This window comes from Ixodes scapularis, unplaced genomic scaffold (assembly GCF_016920785.2).
Source record: "Ixodes scapularis isolate PalLabHiFi unplaced genomic scaffold, ASM1692078v2 PGA_scaffold0__279_contigs__length_252992795, whole genome shotgun sequence".
Lineage (NCBI taxonomy): Eukaryota > Metazoa > Arthropoda > Arachnida > Ixodida > Ixodidae > Ixodes > Ixodes scapularis.
In genome coordinates, this window is record NW_024609835.1 from 128,309,397 (window position 1) to 128,331,049 (window position 21,653).

The window sequence follows — 21,653 nt, forward strand, 5'->3', positions numbered from 1 at the left end:
ATAGTCTTCAAGTGCATGCCTAGCTCGGGAATGGGATTCCGCTCTCCGAGTGTAATAAAGTGACTTGCGCACTGAACGTGACCCTATTCACTACTATTATCAGGCGCTGTGTCTAAAGATAGGTCTGACGTACCTAGGATGCAAAATCTAAAGATACGTCAGACGTACCCAGGACGCGGAGTCTGTGTCGGGTGTCCTAGCGTGGGCAGTCGGACTGCGGCCGGACGCTCCCGGTGGTGTATTTACAGCAGTCCGAAAGCGTTCCACGCTTGCGTCTTATCGACCTTGCATAAGTGGCTGGCAGCCGCTTGGCCTGGCTGCCGTGTGATACACGGGCGTGTGCCTGTCGTGTGTAAAAAACGCGTGGAGTGCCAAGAAAATCAAACATTGTGTCTAACAAACTACTGATTTCAAATTCTTCAACTTTTTCAAGTTTTTCCCTGACTATTTTGATCAAATTCCTTGAGTTTTTGAGTCGAAGGATGACATTTCGGCAATGTCATTCAGCATGGCCGTGCCGACGAGCAACCGCCCTGCCGCTTTCACTAGTCGTCTTCCCTTATTTAGCCCACTTTTTGAATGATTCCCTGACTTTCCCAGATGATCCGAAATTCCCTGGGAGTTCAAGGCTTTCCAGGTTGGCAGACACCTTTTGAAATTTCGACACGCGTTTGCGGGGTTTAGTGATTGGGAAGCTGCTCGAGAACAACATAACTATAAGAGAAGCTGGTACAGGTCCCGTCGAAGTAAAACGGAGCGCCTGCTCGGGCAACTGAACTAAAGCACCTCGATATGTTTCTGTTTGTCTTGCAAGTAGCGTCAAACGCGCGAGCTCACGTGGCCCGTGTCTCGAGCAGCCCTTGGAAGCAAATGGCGGCGCAGCACTGAAATGAGCGGCCCTAGGAAGCGAATGGCGGCGGAGCACCCGCTCGCGGCACGTGTCTCGCGCATTTCCACAACAATGGTTGGCGGTACTTGTAAAAAACGCCTTTATCAAGGGGCTTTAAACTGAACTAAAGCCCCTTGATAAAGGTGTTTTCACAAGTACTGCCAACCATTGTTGCGGAAATGCGCAAGACACGTGCCACGAGCGGGTGCTCCGCCGCCATTCGCTTCCAAGGGCCGCTCATTTCAGTGCTGCGCCGCCATTTGCTTCCAAGGGCCGCTCGAGACCTGGGCCACGTGCGCTCGCGCATTTGGCGCTACTTGCAAAGACAAACGAAAACATATCGAGGGGCTTTAAACTGAACTGCATCGCCGCGCTATCTAGCGGTGCCGGCTGGAACTGGTAGGTGCCATCTGCGCATGCGAACGTGCCTTCCGCTGGGGCCTTCGTTTTCTTCTTCCCACCCACACGTTATCGGTGGTTCGAGCGGCGCAACGCTCTTCCTAAAATCGACGCCTGATAGCACAAGGGGCGGTGCTTATCGACAACGCTCGCCCCTCTCTCCCACTTGCATTCAGTGTTACCTCCCCGTGCGAACCCGAGGCACCCGAGCCGAACACCTAGCGGTGTTTATCGGAACAGCGTTTGGCAGCTCGAGACGCCGATAATGCGAGGATCAAACAAGAAAGACGGAGGACACCGCGAACGGCACGCGCGCATGCGCAGACGGCACCTATCAGTTGTAGCCGGAGCTGCTAGATAGCGCGGCGATGCAGCTCGGTCGCCGCTCCGGCGCTCCGTTTTACTTTGACGGGACCTGTACAGTACTGCTTACACGACTGTCGCCCCTTCACACAAGGCACCCGGCAGGCGGCCGGGAGCCGCCGTCCGCCCGGAGTGACCGCCGTCGGTCTTTTTCACGTCACTACGGATCACATAGTGAAGTGGTCCGTAGTTAGCTCAGCACCGAGCAGTTCGGAGATTTCAACACTTCTCTCGCTGCTTCAAATGCGAATCTTGACGGTCGAGCTAAGAAAACTGCCCGGGCACGTCCGCCGTACCGTTAGAACTCCGCGTTCTGGTTACGTCCTACATACCTTTAGACTCCGCGTTCCGGATGGGGTCGACGTATCCTTCGACTCAGCGATTATGGAGGAGCTCCCGTGGTTAACGATTGCGGATATTTTAATTAAACTCGAACGACCGAGCGATGTCCGAGGTAGTGATCCCGTACGAGAAGCACGGGACCGAATCTGGCTTACTCTGAATTAAATAAAAAAGAAAAGCCTCATTTCCTCGTACTTCACGTTATTCCTACGCGGGAGAGCACACAAAACCCTGAAAAACCGAATTCCGCACACGAAATCCACCCACTCCGATCAACGCCCACAACGCTTCCGACACGCACTGGGCGCTGCCATCTTTTCGTTGACGCCAGAGATTTGGTCTGGTTACGTCATAGATTTGGTCTGGTCACGTGTCTAGTGGTCAAAATTGTACAACATGGCGGCGGCCAATCGGGGGTCACTTTTGCCTGATGAACGGCATACTAGTTTACCACTCTAAGGCCCTCTACCTCGTTGTGTCTTACGCACATTTTTGGCGTAAGATCGTTTCGTAAATCTGACCTCTGCACTTCCGAAAGTCACAGGAAAGGTAAGACAGACGCAGACGACGTTGCAAAGGAGCAGACGACGCTCAGATAGGGGGTCGCGATCAGCCAATCAGGGCTAGGCGTTCTGACGTCACCGCTACCCCCTGCGCAAGAAGCAGACGAACTTGCCCTCCGCATAGAGATAGTTGCGTGATTCTACCGGGCGAAACAAGGAGACGGTAGGCTCTTTAAATCGACCGGAAAATTCGGTTTCTTAACGTATCGCGCTACGACTTTGTGCAGCGTTGCCCACAGATGGTGCATTTTTTTTTGTAAAATTTGCAAAGAGCGAACTTACCTGAGGAAAAAGTAAACAAAGAAAAAGGCTTAGCTCCTGTGGAAACGGAGCGACGCCACCGGTCTGCAAACAACACGGCGCCGTTTCGCACGGGAGACAAGAGATGGCGCAAGCGGTCGTGACGCCAACTGCCGCCAACGAACGAGCAGACCACACAGAGAGCCGGCCCTTTTGCAGACAAGGAACTGCAGTTCCTTGCTGTTACCGCGCCTGTCTTTTTTGTTTCTGCTACTGTCGCCGCCTGCGGAACGCGCGCCGCTTTTGAGTCGAAAATATTGTCTGCTAAAAAGGCCTGCTCTCGGCGCCGTATGCTCGTTCGGTGGCGGCGTTTGGTGCGCCATCTCTTGTCTCCCGTGCGAAACGGTGTCGTGTTGTCTGCAGACTGGTGGCGTCGCTGCGTTTCCATAGGAGCTAAGCCTTTTTCTTTGTTTACTTTTTCCTCAGGTAAGTTCGCTCTTTGCAAATTTTACAAAAAAAAAAAAAAAAAGCACCATCTGTGGGCAAAGCTGCACAAAGTCCTAGCGCGATAGGTTAAGAAACCGAATTTTCCGGTCGATTTAAAGAGCCTACCGTCTCCTTGTTTCACCCGGTAGTTGCTTCATCGTGGCATACAACCTAAATTTGAGGCCATTTGCTTGACCCATGAATACAGCTGGGTTATTATTAGCTTTATAGTGCACCCACCTAAACAATTTTTCTTGCTCATTCCAGTTGTTTTCGCTTAATCATTCTAGGTTATTCTTTGAGCTTGGGTGAGTTGGAAAATGAATATGTTATGTATAAGAAGACATTATGCGACAAAAGTAATGTTAACTTGGTTCAACATTATTAAAGTAAAATGAATTGATTTATTGAATAATTATAATAATAAAAACACGCTATGTTCACTTTGGTTTTGACAAATATTAACAAGAAACCTACTTCTGAACTTTCCGGGCCAACACTTTTATATTTGGTAATTTCTATTGATCACTGCAATTCGCCAGAGCTTCCACATAGTTTTCTGTTGATTTCTTGTGATACACTTACCAAAGACTTCGTATTAATGGCATATTAGACATTCCTAATAGCCGCACCAAACTGAAAGACACAGTCAGACATAATTCCTTTATAATTAGGCAAACTTGCCTCCTAGGCTTTACAAGACCACTTACAAATATTTGATTCACTGATATCATATATCAACTACTGCTGTACCCCAAGGTTCGAACATGTGACCACTGTTGTTTATTTCGTTTGTAAACAATATGATGCGTCAAGCACTCAAATGTCTTTCTTTTTGCTGTTGACCTAAAACTCTTTTTAAATGTTAAGGAGTATACTGATTGTACTTTATTGCAAACTGATATTACTGCAATTTCAAGGTGGTGTGGAAAAATGCTTTGTCGCTAAATCTTAAAAAAAAAAAAATTTATGGAGAAAGCGGGACGTTTTCTTTTACCCTTGCGTGCTTGAGTGAAATGTGATAGATCTTCTATCTCTGGTAAGAGACCTTGGCGTCTATATTGATAGTACACTATCATTTACTGCGCACGTTTCTAAGATCGTTGGATCAGCGATGAGAAAGTTGGGAATGATCACTTGGTTATCAAATTCTTCCACTTCACCATTATCTGTAGTGCGTCTGTTCTGTAGCCTTGTACGCTCAGGACGTGAATTTAATTCATTTAGTTGGAATTCACCATCTTTAACACAAGTTGAAATGATTGAGCGTGTGCAGGAGAAATTGATGCGAATTATTTATGATCGGGAACTGTTTTTAGTTACTATTTGTTGCTGTCTTTATTTAGCCTTGAAAGGCTATCAACGAGGAGGGCTGTTAGAGACATTCATTTTCTTTATAAGGTAGTGCATGCTACTGTTAAAACTGAAAATTTATTTATGAATATAGACTTTCATGTGCCTTGCAGAGCTAGTCGCCATTTTTTAACATTTTATCCTACTAGAATTTGTGAATCATGGCCAATATGTCGCATGCAGTTTGCCTTTAATATTATATGCGACTGTGGCGTAGATATTTTTCTTGATTTCATTAGTTTCAAGTCGGCCTTGCAAAAGTGTAGTTTATCCAACCAAGAGTTAGTGTAAGGTTGTATTTGGTCTGCAAACTTGTACTTGTGTCCTTACAAATGTCTGCGTAATTTTGCGCATGCTTCTATTTTAAATAGTGTTGCTGTAAACACGAAATCACAGTGCACCGCACAAAAGGCGTTACAACTGTTTGTGGGCGCTAAAGAAAAATGACATTATTATTTTTGTTATTATTATTATTGTTTTTATTATTATAACTAAGGGGTCATTACCAACTCGTATTATCAGCTTAGCTCAGGGAAGCCTGACGTTGAGAAAAAAAAAAACACGAAGAATGTGAGTTTTCTTCTGTGTACGTTCCACGTGAATTAATAACTCTGTGGAAATCGATGCCTTCGTCTTTTCAGGAGAACCCGAAGGAGAGCACAGATGCCGGAACAAAAACCTGGTTACGTGCATACGCGGGTGCATTTTGTAATGAGGATGGGGAGGCCCCTTCGTTGCACCCTCCATTAAATCGCGTCCCGCGCGGTACTTGGAGTAGAAAATTAGATTGGAAGTGAGCCGCTTTCAAGCGCGGTATTTTCGGATTGCACACGTAAAGTTAGGGGAGAGAGAAGTATTGCGAGAGAAAAAGAAAGGGAGACAGAAATGAAGGGAGGGGGAAATAGAGAGGGAGTCGCCGTGATGAGAATCTCCATCGCTCCCCTGTTCTCTTTGTGGTGGAGAGATCTGTTCGATCCCTGCCGGTGCACTTTCTAAGATTTATAGCTATCTATGCCCGATACGTATATTAAATTTAATAGTTGCTGCAATCAGAATGAACATAAAAATAAGAAGGGACAAGAAGCCGTGATCGGGTTTGGGATGAAGAGGATATATATATATATATATATATAGAGAGAGAGAGAGAAGGCATGACAGGGAGCAGACTCCGTTTTTTGTTTGTTTTTCTTTTCATGTTGGCTTTTTCGCGAGCCTGGCCAGGTGTGGTAATAAATTTCGATCTCGAAGACCAGTGCAGCTTGCTGGTGCGCCTAATTTACCCGGTGGATGGCGCGCGCCCCGTTTTTTTTTTTTTTCAGTGTCTTGGGAGCCGCTCTATCTGAAGAATTAATCAGAACCTCGGTCTCCTCGTCCATGGACTCGTGAAGGAATATCGGTGTCAGCTCAGGCACTCAGTATTTCTATTTTTTTCAGTCTCTTACCATATGAGCTCACGCCCGCACTCTGATGTGGTGATTATATGGACAATTAAAAAAGGCTAAACAAAGGTTGACATTTTTGCGTTTTTGTATCGGTTCGTGAGCAGCGGAATGAAACCAAGTTATAATTTTTACGTGATATGTGGCTCTCAGTTATGCAAGTCGCGTTAGTTTCACTTGATTTTTTTTCTAGTAATTAAGCCATTACACCTTTCGTGAAGAGTCAATATTGAGTTAATTGGTTCTTTTCTTCACTATGACTTCAGGTAAGTTAAAGTGTGAAGGTACTTACATCTCAAGCAACATTAAAGACATATTCGACGAGACGGTTTCAGGGAACGACTGGATTCGCATTTACCGGGCTCTCTTTGATTGAGGTGAGGAAAGAAATTAACCTTTGTTGTAGTCTTACTCTAAAGATAAAATGTCCCTGAACAAAGTCTGCTAAGAACCGCTGCATAAACTGTCTAGGCGAATGGGTATTTTATATTGAGAAAGGGGCAACTTGGCAGTAAATGCAACATGAAGCATCTCGCCTAATCTACGTTTAGGATACAGCAGAGCTTACTGATCGAGCGAAGCTTCACCGGGTACCCTAAAACATCTGCTACACATGCCATTGACTAAAAGGAGCCCGTAATTCACCACCAAGGCATCGTCATCGCCTATTGGCCGGATCAAACAGACGTCAAAAGGATTCTCTCTACATAAGCCAAAGCAGCTACACCCATCGTCGCATTTGGCAGTAGCAGCAACATGAAGCATCTCGCCTAATCTACTCTTTAAATACTGCATCCTACCTTTGTTTAGAAAAGGTTAGGGCGCAAAAGAACTGGTGGTGGTTAAACATTTGACTAAAAACCCCGAGACTGGGACGAGAAGGGACGGACAAACACAAAGTCTCAAAAAGTTTGAGACTTTGTGTTTGTCCGTCCCTTCTCGTCCCCGTTTAGGGGCTTTTAGTCAAATGCTTACCTTTGTTTATTTTTTTACCTTTGGGTGCTTTTGCTGTGTTCCTGCTGCCAAGCACTTTTTATTTTCGATTTCTGCTACTGTTGTCGGAAACATGACCGAGGCAATGGCTGAAATGTGTGATGTTTTAAAGCGAGATGCGAAACCAGAACTGAAACAGCTAGTGACGTTTTTGAAAGGGATTTCCGAAAGGAACTTAGAGACATTGACAGTGACATGACGTTTATGAAGAAAGAGTTCGAGGAGATAAAGAAAGAACTGAAAGCTAGTCGTGCCGAGAACGCGGAACTAAGTACAGGAAGATCCATTTGTGGATTTTTAGAAAACGCGCTAGCATGACCCTTGTAACGCCACACACGTCCTCTTTGGGAAACGCTAACACTCTCCTCTTCACGGTTTTCTTTTGTCTTTCTCTTTTGCTTCCTCTATTTTTCGCTGCCACTTATTGGCCTCGTTACGGGGTCAGCGTTAGTGTTTCCCAAGACGGGGCGTGAGCCGCATTTCTCAACGGTCATGTTAACGGACTCCCTAGAAATCAACTAATGAATATTTCTGTAATTTTTTTACCCCTTTTCTGTACTCTGTCTGTCAGAGCACGTCGACGCCCTTGGATACGGTCATCCATATCATTCGTGAAAAGAATCGCATTCATACCACTCGTGGAAAAATACGCTGTTGTAAACTGAACTCTGACTGGGAGCTCGGGAAAGCAAGAAAAAGAAACCGACAAAGATATGGCGACGGATTTCATGTGGCTTGGCGCAGCGTAAAAAAGTACACAGGAGAACGAAGTTGCCTCAGCGAACGGCAAGACCGGCGAGCCTGGTGCAAGCAAAGACCGCCGTTTGGGCACGAACGAAGGAAATTCAAAATCGCCGGTTGGGCACGAACGAGGGAAATGGGAGACTCCGAAACAGAGCGGAACGGGCGAGGAAGACAATCGTCAGATCGATAAAGAACGCAGCAAAAAACGCCACGCAAAATAATTCTTCTCTGTTTAACGAAGCTTGAATTGTAGGTATAGAGTAATAAGCATTTCGTATTGGGGTTAAACCTTGCGGTTGTCCTTAAACAACAACCGCATCGATATCAGGGGAGGAATTGGCGCGGGCATCGCTCCGTCTAATGCAAATGAGCGGAGTGTCCTGTATTCCCCCTAGTAAAGTATTTGGCTGGGCTGTCGTGCTTTCCGTGAATTCCTTTCTCTCACCAGCACCTCACCAGAGTCTTGTGTTACCATGCTACAAGAGCTAGCGAAGGCCGTTGCATCGCCATCCTTCCGCTCTATTTCTCTCTTTGAAGGGACGGAAAAATTGTAACGAGTAATTTCAGTAATTCGTTACTAAAAAAAGTAATGAGACTACATTACAAATTACATTTTCAGAAACAGTAACGGATTAATTACTAAATTACAAGAAAAGTAATTAATTACAAGTAATCCCGTTCCTTGTAACGGATTGCTTCCAAGTCTGAAGGGAAACATAAAGCGAAGAATAAGCGGCGACGGCAGAGCGGCCACTGAGCACGCCCGAATTTCACTGCGCCGGGGCGCAACACGATAACAAAGCCGTAGCGCTGAATGTGATGGCGTCATCAGCGACGCCATCACAATGCTGGTCACAGATTGGACACAACGATTGCCTCAACGTTCGGCTCAAACTTGACTCGAAGTCAAGCACTGACGCAGCACTCGTTTCCAATCTGTGTGCAGCGTTGGCCTTCTCTGATTAAGCTATCTTATTCAGCACCTCAGCTTTGTTATATAATAAGTGTTGCGCGGCGCCTCCTACTCTCTGGCTCGGCGCCAGCTGTGCGTGTGACTTTGCCGAAAACGAAAGGGCTCGCTTTGACGAAGACTCGGCGGTGTCTGTCAGTTTATCCGCGCCGAGGAGAGAGGGAGAGATTGACGCGTGCTGACGTTAGCACTTCAGACCAATGGGAGCGTCGCACGCGTCACCCTCTCCCCCTTTCTCTCCCTCTCTCTTTGCCACTGAGAAACGAAAGGCACCGCCGTGTCTTCGCCAGAACGAGAGCTCTAATGCTAACGCATTAATCGGTGGAAGGATCGGTGGTAGTATCGGTTAACCAATCCTGGAGACCGACACCGAAATCTGCCATCCTGTGCTTGTCAGAATTACTTGAAAAAGAAAAAAAAGAAGAAAGAAAGCATAGTGGTAGAGTTTACACATTGACTGATACGGGACGCAGTTCTGGGAAGGGCACGATGACATAGACTGACGGCCCATGATGTGTGCCTTCCGTCAACACTTCCTATCTACATCAATGAGCACTTGTTCCCGAGCTCAAGAGACTCATAGAGCAGACAGTCGCCAAGAAAGGGGAATTAAACTAGAAATTTCTCTCGACGAGAAATGGTTGCCCTTCAGGGGGATTCAACCGCTATTTATTTGTACCCTTTTCCTCATAGATGGCGCAGACATTTTCCGGAACAAACGAGTTGCATGTTCGCAGATGCGCATGCGGGTCGGGCGCTCGAGGTGGGCTCGGGACACGGGCTGTTCGCCGCCGATCTCGAGCTAGATCTTCTTCGCCCTGCGTCCGCCGTTGCCGGAAGCGGCCAACGGGCGGCGCGAGATACGAGCCATCATAGACGTAGATTATATATTCTGTTTCACCATATGATGTACCGCAGGAAAGGCTACAAGCGCGAGCTCCTTGCTCTGGGGCAGATCTCGACGGCACAGGCTCTCGTGCATTAAGGGCAGCTGCCAACGCTATGAGATTGCGCTTCTAGCCTTCGCTGCGGTACAACATAAGATGAAACGGAGTACAGTGGCTTACATAATGTAGAATAAGCTCCGATGTCCGACTGGATTCAAAGTTCCAACCACGTTCCAAATTATCGAAAGTTCAGGGTGCGGCGGTGCGGCCGTTTGGACCAGCACATTTAGCACCAATGCCACTTTGCAAAAAAAAAAAAAAAAAAAAAAAAAAAAATGGAGCTTAATATAAAGCTAGAAAACAAAAAAGAAATAAAGTGGCCGTTTTGCACTTCCTATATCCTATATCGGCCTGGTCTTCGTCTGAATACTGGTTTGCAAATCCGCTCCCAGGTTGTATGGTGTAAAGCTCATCTATCCTGGGAAAAGCGGCGCCAATCATTTTTGTGGAAATGCTTGAGACACGTGCCGCGCTCCACTTCTGGGAAGAACTAGAGCAACTAAATGAGCTGCGCTTAGAATATCGGCAGTCTGTTCTCCAACATTGTTGTAAGCGCCGACATTTTGATGCGTGTGCAGAGTAAACGCAAGTGCCGATCGTCATGATTCAAAAGTGCGACTTCCTCAGCATTAGATTCGGTATTAGGAAGCTCGTATAATATTGGTTTGCTCTGTCGCGAACTGTTCAAACATTTATGGAGGGCGGAAAAGCGTTTCCTGGGATTTCAGATGAATCTTCAGATAACTGTCAACCATGATTTTAAGCTACAATATGAAGAAGCGTCGTTAACCTCAAGCGTAGATTATTTAGTGGCACTATATATAGAAGAACACGGCGTCTGAAATCTAGCTCAGTGCTGCGCTGTTCGGCCATGATCTTCCCTAGTGCCACTAAATAAGCTACGCTTCAGGGTAACAACACTTGTCCCTATTGCGGCTTAAAATCATTGCTGCCAGTTATCTAAAAATTTATCTGAAATCACAGGAAGCGCTTTTTCGTCCTCCTCAAATGTTTGAACGCTTCGCGACAGGGCAAAGCAATATTACACAAGATTACTAACACCAAATCAAATGCCGAGGAAGTCAAACTTTTGAATCATGACAATTGGCAGTTGCGTCTGCTCTGTACATGCACCAAGATGGCGGCGCCCACAGCAATATTGGGGAACAGACTGCCGACCCCAAGCATAGCTCATTTAGTGGCGAGGTCCACACTTCTGCATGTCCAGAGATGCGGAGTTCGTCGAAGAGGTCCGCTTCTGCGCGTCGAGTCCAAAGCAACAAGAAGCATTCCTTTCCCACCCGTGAACTGTACCACGGGGTTCTCTGTCCAAGCAAGTGGCGCGGCACTATAGACTACTCGTCCACAATCGCGTGCCAAGTGCACATCAGCTGACAACATTGGCAACAGGTATGGCAAGAAAGGACACACTCCGTCTGTCTGCCTGTTAGCAAAAAAGAACCACTCAAATACACAAAGCCATGTTGCACTCGAGTTATCCTCGTAAATTCCATAAGTTGAAGGCGCTGGCGGCAAGTGCAGACTAAATTCATTTGATAAAATTCACGCTCACAAGTACCGCCAACCATTATTGTTGAAACGCGCAAGACACGTGCGAGGAGCGGGTGCTTCGCTGCAATTCGCTTCAAAAAGCCGCCCCCCCAAAAAAAAAAAGAAAAAAAAAAAATTGGGTTGAGTGTATATTTATACAGCCTAGAACTTGGTCTGCCTCAACGGGCGACGAGTTTCCCAGATGTAGACGAGTAATTTAGCCAGTGCAGTACAACCACTAGCCTGGGGTCTTTAACGTGCACCACGCAGTATAGTGATACACGACCGCACGCCGGTACGTTGCTCATCCAGATCGAAACGGGCAGGGGTGTTTAACGACTGCTACACTGGCTTCCCCCTATTTGCAAAGATTTGGAGCGTGTGGGTGATGACTTGAACACAGAACAAGCATCTTCGCATGTATTCATGAGCAGAAAGAATAAAGCAGTACTTATTTATTGCAAATCAAACTATATTACGTGATTTTCAATTAATTTTGATCGTCTGCGAGCACAAGGAGTTACTTATCCAGTGTTACTGCGTAGTTCTTGCCGTCTCTCTTGGTTTTCCATATGTTTTTCGTTCGTTTGGCACGTATACCCCCATGCTGGAAAGCGCCGGCGCCGTGTTCGCGCTAACAATGTCCGACAGTGCACATAAATACATGTATGAAGCGGTTTTAGCACCGTTTTTCATGCCACGATTTTAAAATAAAAACGCCGTAACTGACTAATTATTTCGTCTGCGTGTCTGGGAAATGTTCCAATGTGCCTAGTAGGTACGAATTATTCGTGATATTTGCTCTTATAATCGAGCGCAGGGAGGAAATGCACTCGCTTTTTTCCGTAAAAATGCATTACTGGAAGTCAATTTCGGACTGCTTGCTGTCTGCTTCAATTTGCAACAGCACACTAGCGCCAGTTGAACCTCTAGCGTACATTATAATAAGTCTATGTGCCGACAGAGCCGTGCGTGCCGACGGGTCGACGAGTCACCTGCCGGCGCCGCTTGAAACCATTGTGAGAGAAAGAAAGAGAGAGAGAGTGAAGAGCGAACTTTATCGGCACGGTCGCGAGGAGCGCGCTGTTCTCACCTGAAGAGTATTATCTTACATCGTGCGCTTTGAGTATCGGCACTTTGTTCTCTACATTGTTGTGGGTGCCGCCATTTTGGTGCTTGTGCAGAGCAAACGCCACCGCCGATCGGCATGATTCTAAAGTACGACTTTCTCAGCATTCAATTCGGTGCTAGAAAACTCATATAATATTGCTTTGCTTAGTCGCGAACTGTCTAAACATTTGTGGAGGGCGGAAAAGCGTTTCCTGTGATTTCAGGTAAATCTTCAGGTAACTGGCAAGCATGATTTTAAGACACAATATGAACAAGTGCCGTTACTCTGAAGCGCAGCATTTTAGTGGCAGGAAGAACATGCGCTGTTCCGCCATGACCTTCCCTACGGCCACTAAATAAGCTACGCTTCAGAGTAACGACACATGCGCTCTCGTGTCGCGCGCTCAACTGGTAGTGCGCTCTCGTGACGAGCGCTCTAGTGTCAAGCGCGCTACTGTCGCAGCGCCCTCGTGTCTCGCGCTCTAACGTCGGCGCTCTAGTGTCGCGCGCTCTAAAGGCGCTCTCTCTAAGGTAGCACCGGTTCATTTCTCCGTGGCATAGTAAGATCACTGTTGAAACAGGTGTTTCAACAGTGATATTGTCAAAACAAGATCTGACGTTGTGAACACCTTTAGGATTTATTTAATTGAAAAAGAAGCTGTCAGCAAAAAAGAAAACAATAGTATTTTTTTTTTGTTTTTGCTGCCAAGTGTATTGAATTTATATAGATGTCACATACGTCCACAACGTCAGTTCTATTTGTTTTGACAATATTAGACTTAGGTGAAGTGGACATCGGCTGATCCACTGCGCAATGGCGGAACAACCGACATTGCGAAGCGTGAGAATCTGAAACTTTGGCTGATAATCAGAAATGTTGCGAGCGCAAGCTTGTTTGCACCTTTGGCTTGAGCTCCCGCTGCCTGAGAACTGTTGCAGCTGGCGTGAAATCGAACACAGAGAGCTGACGCTTGTATCCATAATTGTGTAGGGATTCTACAGCTTGCAACAAACGTCAAACTTTTGAACGGATTCATTGAGCTTGCCAGAAGCACTGTTCGTAGCTTGAGCGTTACATGCGACTCCTGTTTTATGTTTTGCGCTCCCGTGCACTGAATGAATATTTCCTCCGGACGTTCACTTACGCTACCAAATAAGATGACATGATCAAGTAAGGAGAAACCCAAAGATTACTCCCATAGGAAGAGGGAAAAAAGACATGAATGGTTGTTGTTTATTCTGCCCTAGTTCCACAGAGCAACAAATAGGAACAATTAACACCAACAGCCTCAAGCAAAGAACACAATATATCTTCGCCCCTGCCCGTTTCGATCTGGATGAGCGTATCGGTGTGCGGTCGTGTATTACTAATCTGTGGTGCACGTTAAAGGTTGTACTGCATGGGCTATATTGCTTGTCTACAGCCGAGAGACAAGCCGCCAGTTGAGGCAGACTAACAAACAGACACACGAACACAAATGAAGCACACGCACAAAGGCATCTTTGACAAGCTGTCTCTCGGTGCTTTTGAAGTAAGCACGATCGATTGTCAGCCTGCCAAAGATACATTCGCGTGCGTGATTCATTTGCTTGAGGCGTGTCGGTGTTGATTGTTTTTATTAATCACTCTCGTTGGACTTGAGCATGAGCATAGCGATCCTCCAACTACCCAGAGCGACTCTACAGCCGGGAGCTAGCGCTATTACTTCGAAGCATGCTCTATCATCATTATCACCGTAAACTTTAATATTCGAAAATTGAAATGACCTCGTGGTAACTGGTTGGTGCCCTTAGTGCAGGGCTCCGTTGGCCGCCCAGATTCGGCGGGCTCGCTCAGCCAGTCGCTGCTGGTCACCGAGCCCTGTGCCGGATAGGGCCGACTTCCTGGAGGAAAAGGTGGGGGAAAGAATGAAGGTGATACCCTCACCGGGGGGGGGGGGGGGGGGGGGGAGGGGGGGGGGGATTCCCAGTTAGAGGGGTACACGCTGGTACAACCCCTACCAGGAGCAGTAACCGTAGTAGGCAGCGGTAACGCTCTTCTAAAGGCCCATAAACAGTTGAGTTTCAGAGCGTTTGGGTGTGTTTGACTGCATTGCGGCTGCGAAAAACCAGGACATCCCTGCTTCGTATGTCACGTGCCAAGATACTCTTTGAATTGAATTCCACGCTTCATACGAAGCATATATGTGCAGGTGATTCGCTTCCGTTTCTCGGCGCGGCGCAGTAAAATGCACTAAAGTGTAACTGTGTGTATGGGAATCTAAACAACCTATTGTGCTGGCATTAATTCTTGCTGTACTCCAGAATCTGGTATCGGCAGCCCTTGCAAGCACCAATATTTTCCCCGTGTCATCAAGGAACATGACCGCTCTCATTGATGTAACACATAAAACCAGAATATTCCTTTGCAGGTAGCTAGGTATTTATTTGTGCTCGTAAGCTCAGGCGCCACAGAGAGGCACGTAGCCCGTGCAATGATTGCCGGAGAGGCGTGTAAGGGGTGATAATGATAATACAGTGCAATATAATGTGATACACTAATAATGTACAATGAGGCACCACGAAGGAGGGGTCTAAGCTGATCGCAGGTGAGTGGCAGCTTCGCGACAAAGTTGCGGAACCTCGGCTCGGTCTCTAATGGGCACGTTTGTTATTCGTTTTTGCTACGTTCAAAAAGTGCCGACCAGCGGAGCCATCGATTGCAATTCTGTCGTGTCTATGTTTATACAGCTTGAAGTTAGTCAGCCCCGAGGGCGTCTAGAGTGCAGTATACCGCTGCTTGTCCGACGTCTTTAACGAGCCTCACGCAATAGTGATACATGACAGCACGCCGGTACGATGCTCATCCAGATTGAAACGGACAGAGGCGGTAATTTAAATTCACGATCAGTGAGCTTTAAGGTACGTTTATACTTCAACGAAACGTCGACGGGCGCGGCGTAGCGCAGCGCAGCGCACACTGATACTGATTGGTAGCAGGAATCGAGTTCCTGGTCGCCGGCCAATGAAAGGCGCGCGTTCTGCGCTACGCTGCGTTCCCTGCGCTCAACGTCGGAGTATAAACAGCACTTTACAGCACGAGCTTTCGCTACACGTGCTACCGATTCACGAGCAACGAGGCATCACGGTCAAATTTGAGCTCAAGAGAAAAACAACAACAGTAACAGCAAGAAAATCTCCGGTTTCAGGCATTTAGTACTAGTGTCGCCATCACGTTTAATAGGTTGGAAATAAAATAAACAGGATGATTTTATTTACACAAATACGGAAATACAACACTATTTCGTTTTCTCGTCGTGGTCTTAGAATTAAGATTAGAAGCACCCACGTACGGCCAAGTGTTTTGTCACGCTTGTCTTCTAAATAATTGTAATTAAAAGAAAAAGCCTTAAAACGCGCTAAAAACAGTCAAAACGGTCATATTTCTGGATTTTTTGAAAAATCTCCAGCGCTTTAAAGGAAAAATTCAAGGGCCGTACAACCTTTATTACGTCTTCATAAGGAACCTCCAATTTATCCATTGAGTGGCGAGCGGTTGAATCCCCCGACTGTAAACGGCTGCACTTTATTATAGTATTATCTCCCGGAGGTCGAGAAAGGTCAAAATGGCTAGTACCTGCGTCAATCCTGCTGACTTGCATAAACTGAGCAATGAAAATTATTCTACATTTGTTCCACTTGAATGTTCACTAGATAAAAAACACAACTGAAGATCTTGATTTGCTTTTTAATAACTGCGGTATTGGTTTCGATGTTATCATGTGTAGTGAAACCTGGTACAATGAAGACCCATCCTACTTCGTCGTTCCTTATTACAAACATTTTGCTTTAAGCCGAAAAGATAAGAGAGGGGGTGGGGTGTCTATACAAGTTCGGTTCCCCACAATTTCAGTTTTGGTAGCACAATTTACATTATCATCTGTGGATTGCGAAGTAATTACAGTACGAAATGAGTCAAGTACTTATTGCGTTATCAGCAGACGCCTATGTTTCCAAATTTATAGCCTTTCTAGAAACTTTGTTCATTTTGACACTGTAAACCATTATGATTGGGGTTGTGTGAATATTCATACAGCGTGTAGTCGGTCAGCCATTTTCAAAGTCGGGACGAGTCACTCGCTGTAGATGAGCAATTTAGCCAGTGCAGTATACAGCCGCTAGCCTGGGGTCTTTGACGTGCACCACGCAGTAGTGGTACACGACCGCACGCCGGTACGATGCTCATTCAGATCAAAACGGGCAGGGGTGGGGGTCACGGTAAACACATTTCCGTTGTATGTGGGTGGTGATTTTAACTTCGATGTAATGACAGCTTCGGCCCCAAGCGCAGAGTTACTAAATGTATTAGAAGCGCACTTTGTCCACAACGTCATTAATAGCCCGACACGTGTCACATACCCTTCATCCACTGCAATAGATTTCTTTATTACGAACTGCAATGTCGAACATATTACACCTGGCCTAACACTTTCCGGCATTAGCGATCACTTCCCAATTTTCTCGTTCGTTGCTAAAATTCCTAGAAAACAACAGAGACAAGAAATACGCCTACCCGTGCAACAAATCACTACTAGGACATTTGATAAAGTTCGAGAAGACTAGCAGCTTTAAGTGGAGCAACATTTTTAGCGAAGAAACTGTGGATACAGTGTACAACACGTTTGACGATAATAATGTCACGATATATAAGCAAAAGTTTCCGTACAAATCAATTAGGAAAAATAAACATTCTCGTAAGCCATGGATTTCAGCAGAATTATTGCATGAAATGATTATCAAAAACAAGCGTTTAACACATGTATTAAAACAAGGGATATAACAAAGGATTAAACAAAGGATTAAAGAAAGGATATAACAAAGGATATAACAAAGGATTAAAACAAAGGGTGTTGGCTAATGTTGAACATTACAGAAAGCGATTGGAGTCAGAATTAACAAAATGCAAAGAAAAAGCCCTACTATTATCGGTTTAACGAAACTATCAAAGGAAAACGTTTTTTTGGAAGCAACCCATAAGTGTCTTGCACCCATTTTCTGTTTCAACCACAAAAAAAAAAAAGAAAGAAAAACATTGAATGGGACGGAACACTTTGAAGAGCATTTTGCTGGTATACTGTAAATGACTTAATTTTCGCGAGGACCTAATTTTCGTGAACTTCGCGAATCGCCTACAAATCGCGAAAAATAGGTCCCGCGAACAATTTCGGTAAAGCGTAAACACATTAGAATCTATATTGATATCCGACTTCGTCGTGAAAATTAGAACCCGCGAAATATTCCAAAACTTTAGCTTTGTATAAAAATTCAAAAGAGCAAACACCAAGGAAAAGAAGAGGGCACAGGCCAGAGCGCTTATTCCAACTGGATGTTTAAGGGCACAGGGTAAGTCCTATACTCCCCATGCATTTGAGGCCATGTTGAGGAACATTTTTCTCGGTGACTATTAGGAGTATTCCTGTCATGTAAATATCATTTTGTTCGAAATATTGTGTTTTATCCACTGAACTAGAATTATTTGAACCAACCTAAAATAAGTTTTTTCATATGTTTTTATTCTAGTACTGAAATTTTAGTTGTTTTCATCTATTAAAAACCTCGTAACTCAAAAACTGCTAGGTGTACGTTTTTATTTTTAGTTCAGTATTTTTGAACACCCATGTATGTGGTAGGAATAAAAAATCAACCCTCTATAATGTCAGGTTAAAGAAAAAATGGTACCTATGTACTAAAAAACACTGTTTTGAGATAATTGAGTTTAAAGTAAAAAAACTGGTGAATAACAAATTTCTATTAACACCAACAGCCTCAGAGTCATTTTTTCAATAGCCGCCAGCTTGAAAGGCATTGCTAAAGTCATGTCTTCGCCTTTAGGCTTATCGCCTTGCATGCCGGGCCTCTTTTGTGACCTGCCATGTCGCTTGGTCCGTAAAGTATATTCGAGTGACGTCAACTTCCCTCAGCCACTTGATGGCTTTCCAAACAGGGTTCCATCCACAAAACTTCAAAACATTGGCTTGTGCAATGCTGCCACCATTGAATAAAGGAACAGCATTCAATGGCGCCATTTTGTCGTTACGAAAACACAAACGCTTGAATGTACACACGGTACACACCTGGGAAAAACGTGCACGGCGTCTCGTCATTGTCTTGGTTGAAAAAAAGCTATGCAATAGTTGCGAAATAATGTTTTGAGATTATCTGTTACTGGACAAGCTTTTAGGTCTTGTGTTGATTTTGTTTTGTTGGAGAATTCATCGATAAACAGGGAGTGTATCCCAAAAGGAGGCGTGGTCACCTGCTACTTGCTTTCGGAAGAAGTGATTTTCAGCCCGAAATATAGCTTTCTAAAAACACTGGGACAATGAAAAATGTGCAGAAAGAACTAAACTTTTCAAATTGCGAAAAAAACTAATATCGAATTTTTTTCTCAATTTTACCTTACCCTTTGCCCTTAATGCATTCCCCGAGGAAGACATAAAAAAAGAATTAGGCATGTGAAGGTAAAAAAGAAGAAGAAAAAAATTATTGTTATGGTTTATAGATGCATTAAAAAAAATTTAAACTAAATCTGACCCCTTGACACTAGCGAAAAAAAGAATGTAATAAAAATTCACAAATATAAAATCAGCAGGTCAAAGAGAAGGTTAGAAAACACTAAAATGACCCGCGTTAAGAAAAAAGGTCGAGGTATCTCATCTCTTTCTCGGACAGCGCTATTGATGGTGCGCTTATGCAAGCTCCCCCGAAAGACAATATGGTTTTCGCTTCATAGAGTTCTCGAGATCTTTTTTTTATGGTAATGCTTGAGGATCTTAGTCTGTTGGAATATGGGTGTGCAGTGGCAGTCGCGGACATGTATGGCGAGATGTCCCGATGGTGATGATTTCAGAGAAAGGTGATGCTCTCGAAGTCTCACGTTCACACAGCGCCCAGATTGTCCGACATAGACTTTTCCACATGTGAATGGAATTTCGTAGACTACGTTGATGTTGCAGTTGACGTACTTGTGCGTATGCTTGACGGTGCAGTTGTTGTTATTTTAATTTTGCGAATTAATCTTAGGACACAATTTTTTTAGTTTGTCTGGAGCTGAAAGTACCACTGGTACTTCGTACTTTGAGCCTATCCGTTTGAAGTTGTGTGATATGTTGTGGAATTAGGGTATCACTCCCGGCCGCGTTTTCTTCTCGCAATTTCGTTGTCCTCTTCCCTTGGGAGTTGTCAGACATTCTGTTACATCAAACAATAATGAATTGGTGTATCCAGAATCCTGCAGCCTCTGCACTTGTGCTTCGAAACTGCGCTTAGCCGTGTGTTCACAGGACTTGTGCAGGGCCGCTTTGAAGCAACTCTGCACTATTCCTCTTTTGATGATCTTAGAGTGGGCAGAATCAAAAGGTAGGAGTCTTTTTTTAGACCGTGGTGCATAAGTCCAGCAAGTGTGTGATTTTTCAAAGGACAGTTGTAAATCTAAAAAATGAAGCTTGCTATTAGTAGGTAACTCATGTGTGAATTTGAGTCCTTGAGCTTGTGTCATGAAACATCAACGTAGTCTACGAAATTACACAACGTAGTCTACGTTGAGTCATGAATCATCAACGTAGTCTACGAAATTCCATTCACATGTGGAAAAGTCTATGTCGGACAATCTGGGCTCTGTGTGAACGTGAGACTTCGAGAGCATCACCTTTCTCTGAAATCATCACCGTCGGGACATCTCGCCATACATGTCCGCGACTGCGACTGCACACCCACATTCCAACAGACTAAGATCCTCAAGCATTACCATAAAAAAATATCTCGAGAACTCTATGAAGCGAAAACCATATTGTCTCTCGGGGGAGCTTGCATAAGCGCACCATCAATAGCGCTGTCCGAGAAAGAGATGAGATACCTCGACCTTTTTTCTTAACGCGGGTCATTTTAGTGTTTTCTAACCTTATCTTTGACCTGCTGATTTTGTTTATATTTCTGAATTTTTATTTCATTCTTTTTTCGCTAGTGTCAAGGGGTCAGATTTAGTTTAAACTTTTTTTTAATGCATCTATAAAATATAACAATAATTTTTTCTTCTTTTTTACCTTCACATGCCTAATTCTTCTTTTATGTCTTCCTCGGAGAATGCATTAAACTTCCAGTTGGAGTAAGCGCTCTTTCCTGTCCCCTCTTCTTTTCCTTGGTGTTTTCGCTTTTGAATTTCTATACAATGTGTAGCCAACTAGCCCAACAGTTAATTTTGATTCAATATCTTTCTTCTACACTCGGCGCTTTTCCGTGTGTCTTTTCTGAAGATTGTGTTTCTTTTTACGTCAATTCCATCGCCTTCTCTACTTGCCAAGCAAGATTGTACTCTTTTGCCATCAGACACAGTGTGATTCCACAAGACGTTTGTGCGTTGTTTGGCAATGCAAGACCATCAATGCAACACGCCAAGAGGATGTGCAGGATTTTGCGGTCTGAGATGTGGCGACAGGTCCGGTTTTATCGGTCCTGTCTCAGCGCCCTTGCCGGCATCGGCATCCCCAATGATGGACACGTCACCAGATACAGGTTCTTCCTGACTACAGCCAGCCAAAAGACTGAATTCCTTTGGGGCTCTTACATCCCTCATCTAAAATACCTACGTTTTTCTAGGACGCAGCGGAAAGGCGAGTTTGTTACGCTCTTAGGCTGCGAGTCCCTTCCGGATGATATACGCGGTGTTCTTGAAAAAGGACCGAAATTTTGTACTGAGCCCCAACAGCAAGGAATACATATGGTGTCAAACGTCTATGACATCTCTACTAAAGCTCACGAAGAAAACCGACAGAGTTGCGTTTCTGACTGTATGTAAATACTACTAAAAGCTGGCCCTCAAAGCGACAGGAAGATACATTTCACTCGTATAGTCAATCACTTTCGAGAAAGCAAGTTAAATCTTCTAATATCAGACAAGGAAGGAGGTTTTGTTGTGACGACCAGAGAGATTTACCTTGATAAAGCCCAGTTCTCCATAGACGAGAATTTTAATTGCTTGGAGAGGTTCAATCCAAAAAAAGTGAAGGCAAAAGCACTCAAGCTGTGCAACAGATTAGATCTAAGCCAATTGAGAAAACAGATGAACTCTGCTAAAAGTGATCAATTAAAAATGTTTTTCACCGCCAAAACTCACAAAGAGGGTTGCCCTTTTCGTGTAATAGTAACTGAACGAGGATATTGGCAGGGAGCTATGTCCAAATTTCTTTTACGCCACCTGAACAGCCTCAATTTCTATGACCCTTTTCT